Source organism: Alexandromys fortis, unplaced genomic scaffold (genome assembly GCF_014885135.2).
Source record: "Alexandromys fortis isolate MF-2015 unplaced genomic scaffold, M_Fortis_MF-2015_v1.1 scaffold_229, whole genome shotgun sequence".
NCBI lineage: Eukaryota > Metazoa > Chordata > Mammalia > Rodentia > Cricetidae > Alexandromys > Alexandromys fortis.
This window is the reverse complement of record NW_026068122.1, coordinates 2,046,273-2,051,334: the sequence shown is the minus strand read 5'-3', so window position 1 is coordinate 2,051,334 and position 5,062 is coordinate 2,046,273. Positions and strand designations below refer to the sequence as shown.

General features: G+C 33.9%; 1 pseudogene; it reads left to right on the top strand.

The window, feature by feature from the left end:
* The first annotated feature begins 480 nt into the window (after positions 1-480).
* LOC126490481 (olfactory receptor 4F15-like) lies at positions 481-1,600 on the top strand (annotated as a pseudogene).
* Positions 1,601-5,062: the final 3,462 nt, after the last annotated feature.

Genomic DNA, 5,062 nt, shown 5'->3' with positions numbered 1-5,062 from the left:
TTCTTCTTTCAATCCTTCCTTCCGTATTCCTTTTTTTTTTCTTTGAAGGAGATGGAATTCAGGGCTCTACAAACTGGAAACTATGAGCTTTACACTGGTTGCACACTGAGGACCTATTTTAATATTGTTATAGAAATGGTTATATGCTTTCTTAAATGAAAACATACATTATGTTCCCAGTAACTCTGTGCAAGTTTCCTTTCTTAACACCTAACCAAAACTTGTTATTTCTGACCCTGTATTAAAAGCTCTTTTAACAAGCGTGAAATGGTATTTCAGAGTGTTTGCAATATGCAGTCCCCTGGTAAGCAGCTATGTAAGCATTTGCTTATATATCTGTTCATCTTTGGATTGTCTTTAAATGTTAAATCCAAGATAGATTTTTATAAGCCCGAGTTCTAACCTTCTGGACTATTAATATAATTATAATAATTTTCAGTTTCTTCTTCTGTCTTTCAGGTAGTGATGCAAAGAGCATAAATGATAGGAACAAATCACTCTGTGGTGTTAGAATTTATATTCATGGGATTCACCAACTCCTGGAAGAAGCAACTACTTCTGTTTGTGTTTGCTTCAGTGTTTTATATGGCAAGCATGATGAGAAACTCCCTCATCATTTTCACATTGGCTTCTGATCCTCACTTACATTCTCCCATGTACTTTCTGTTGGCCAATCTCTGCTTCATTGATTTATGTGTTTCGTGTGTCACTTGTTCCAAGATGATTTATGACCTGTTCAGAAAGCACAAGGTCATCTCCGTTAGAGGTTGCATCACTCAAATCTTCTTCATCCATGTGATTGGTGGTGTAGAGGTGCTGCTGCTTATAGGCATGGCTTTTTTAAAAAATACTTATTATGTATACAATACTCTGTCTGTGTGTATGCCTGCAGGCCAGAAGAGGGCACCAGACTCCATTACAGATGGTTGTGAGTCACCATGTGGTTGCTGGGAATTGAACTCAGGATCTTTGGAAGAGCAGGCAATGCTCTTAACCTCTGAGCCATCTCTCCAGCCCAGGCATGGCTTATGATAGATATGTAGCCATATGTAAGCCTCTCCATTATTTGACCATTATGAATGCCAAAATGTGCATTTTCATTTCAGTGCCTGCCTTGGTGGCTGGTCTTATGCATTCCCTGGTTTAATTTGTTTATGTAGTTAATTTGCCTTTCTGTGCACCAAATATTTTGGGCAGCATTCACTGTGACCTTCCTTGGTTCATTAGACTTGCTTGCATAGATACCAACTATAGAATTAAAGGTATCAGCTAACAGAGGATTCATCTCTATAGGCTCCTTCATACTGGCCATATCTTATATTGTCATAATAGTCACTGTTCAGAAACATTCCTCACGTGGTTGCTCCAAAGCCATGTCTACACATTCTGCTCACATCTTTGCTGTGGTCCCGTTTTTTGACTCCCCTGACATTTGTTTATACATGATCTCCCCACTTCTCACACCTAGATAAGTATCTTGCCATTTTTGATGCACTTGGTCCTCCTTTTTTGAACTTTGTTATCTACATGTTGAGGAATCAGGAAATGAAGATGGTGATGAGTACGCAGACAGCTAATGATATAGGGGAAGATCTCTTAAATGATTGTACTGTGAGCTTTTCTCATTGAACACAGTTCATTTTGACCAAATTTAGTGAAAAATTACTTTCCAAGACAGATTTGTTTACATATACTGATATTTGAGTGATTTTTCTTTTCTGCTACGAGAGATTTGCAATGTGTTCTAACAACAGAGAAGCAATTATATATTCATAAAACAAAGTTTATAAGGCAGAGCTCAATTCTCAGTGAAGTAAGCTTTTAGTTGTCCAGAAGACAGAAGGATGCTTTAAGACTAATAAAGGAAATATAAACCTCTTTCTTTCTTTCTTTCTTTCTTTCTTTCTTTCTTTCTTTCTTTCTTTCTTTCTTTCTTTCTTTCTTTCTTTCTCTCTCTCTCAGATAAATTTTCTTACATGAAGAATTTTCTGATAGTACTCCATGTGGAATTTACAAGTTGACATTGATATGTGTAAATTTTTATCCTTTTCTGGACCTTGGATACACTCCAGCCACTCTTCTGATTGTCTGGTTATTCTAAAAGTTTAGAATCTGCAAGCATACACACTCAATTGTAAGGAATATAAAGTGTCAGGTTAAGATTATGATATTCAAATTTATTCAAGTTTCCTTCCTACTTCCTTTCTATTTCACATTTTCTTAGTATATATCTGCGATAGAGTTAGCAAGAATGTTTTGTGATATTTTTGAGGTGCAAATGAGGTTATAACTTTTTAAAATCAGTTGATACATTGTAGGAACCTAGGCACCTTATAGACACACATAGAATGCTAACTCCTTAAGAAACTATAGAACAGCAGTAGTATTGTGGTTCTGCCTCCCTTTCTATATCCTCAATTCCTCCATGTATCAAGCTAGTTTCAAGTGTCTTATTATGCGTTTAGTCACCAGGCTAACTATCAACGACACCATTGAAATTGGAGGCATTGAGAGATACAGTATTAACTCTCTTTGGTCTCCACCTCATATCCATTCTTCCTTGTGGGATTATAGCACCTCTAACTTTGTGTCTAGATTGAGGTTACAAGCTTCCTGGGCAGCTTTGTGAGTTGACCATTTGATAAATCTAGTTCCTGTAAGTAATCCTTTATTGTGTATTATTCGTACTTTTTCTACTTCCCTGGTTAAAGTGTGAGTGTTTGAGATCCTACATTTCTGGTAGCTTCATCATTTGTGCGTTCATAAAATGCTTCATCCAAGCTGTCCTGTACTTCAACAAGGCATTGTTTGACCAAGGGACATATTTTATTTCAAATGAAGCCTAATACAAAATTCACTAGTTTCAACAACTATAGAAACAACAAAAGCCTGCAAGTTCATGGAAATGGAACAATTCTCTACTGAATAACTACTGTTTCAAGGAATGAAAAACAGAGAAATTAAAGATTTCCTTGAATTCAATGAAAATGTATGTATAACATACCTAAACTTAAGGGACACAATAAAAAACGGCATTAAGAGAAAAGTTTATAGCACTAAGTGCTTTCATAAAGAAAACAAATAGAACCAAGTGGTGGTAGCACATGCCTTTAATCCCAGTACTTGGGAATCAGGCAGAGCTCAGTGAGTTTGGGGCCAATCTGGTCTTACAAAGTGATTTTCTTGTTTTATTTCTTGATTCCTGTCTTGATCCATTTTTCTAATATCTTATTATGATGAGTATGTACTGAAGTATCTATTTGTCTAGATTTGCATATATTCATATACACTGCAGCTTGCTGTGTACTGTTGTGCTGCCAGCTTCATGCCGGCAGCATTCTGTGGTTGTCTTTCGAGAGTTTGTACTTTCTTTTAGTGTCTTCAAGGAGTAGGAGCATTTTATAATTTTAATTAAAGACATTTATTTTATGTGTACAGGTGTTTTGCTCACATACATCTATGTGCACCATGTGTGAATCTGGTGCCCATGGAGGTTAAAAGAGGGTGTCAGATTTACTGGAACTGCTGTTATAGAAGATCATGAACATCCATGTAGAGTATCTGAAAGAACAAGTGCTCTTTACCATTTATCTCTCCAGCTCCCATATAAAAAAAATTGATAGAAGTTTTAGTAACTTCAGTCATGTTATTCACTGTATTGAACTTTGTGAGTAAATTTGCAACCATAATTGTAGAGATTGTTCTTTTACTTAAAATGAATATTTAATGAATAGACCTTGCCTCTCAAATAATTATTACTTTAGTGCACATTTTAGAGTTGTCTGATTGTTTATTATTAATTTATTAATTAATATTTACTTATAGTCAGAGTTTAATCACAATAAAGAATCAATTATTTTACTAACTAGCATAGCAATGCTACAATAATTCCATTTCTTTTTCATTCTTTCTCCTTAGCATCATAATATGAATTTGAAAATCTTTCAGTTTCACTGGTCAAAACAAATGGTTCTCTTGAGACAATGTCCCTGAGCCACAAGCTCCTTCTAAACTCTATGTTTGCAGTATTTCTTGGTCATCGCCCTCTTGAGATATGCATAACTAGTTTCATATTTTCCTATGGTGGATATTATTAGACACTATGTAAGGCAAGCATAGGATTTCTGAGTCTGTAAAGATGCTGTTCTTTTCATGCAGGTAAAAATGGTTTTATATAGAAAGTTTTAAATAGAATAGAGATGTTTTTATTTATACACACAGTGCAATTGTTGGAATTGCTCTGAACATGGTCATACCATAAAGTTCATAGGAAGCCAAACCAGAGCAGATAGCATCCAAGAAAAAGAACTGAACATGATGTTAGAATCATTGTAAAAATAGTTAATGTCATATTGGTAAAGGATAACAGAGTTTTTTGAGATATAGAGAGACACTTAATCCGGGGATCCAGAAAACATTAGAAACTTTATAATATTTTGGATTAATCACAGGTTACAGTTAAATATGCTCTTCTCTGATGATTACATAAACAATCTTAACTTCTACTACTTGATTAATAAGCAAACATTTAATGATACATATAATAAAAGTCACAAAGTTTATATGTTTTTTTATTCGTTAACTTTCAAAAGAGATTGGTACAAACTGGTTTTCTTAAGAAATAGAATCAAATTTCTTAGGAACTTGTCAAGTGTGCTCAAGGAAAACATTCTATACATCTGGGCAGAAATAAAATTTGTTATGGAAATAAAAAGAACACTGAAAAAGTACTTCTTAATATAATTTCACTTTGAAATGAGATATGGACAATTTCAAAACCATATATAAATCTCCCAAGAGTTTAAATTATGTTTCTTGTTTTATTTATAATTACTATCTATATAAATTTTATTGTTTAATTGTTAGTAGTATAAGGAGAAATTGAAGTTTTGATAGATTAGCATTTTTCTAGTTATGGGAGAAGATGAAAAAGGGAATTGGAGTAATAAAGATGGTACTATTAAAAGGACTGAGTTTCTTTAAGCATTGAGACCCTTTCCTTTATGTATATACCTAAATAGTTTAAGTGACATACAATTATTTATGTTTATAATATGTAAAA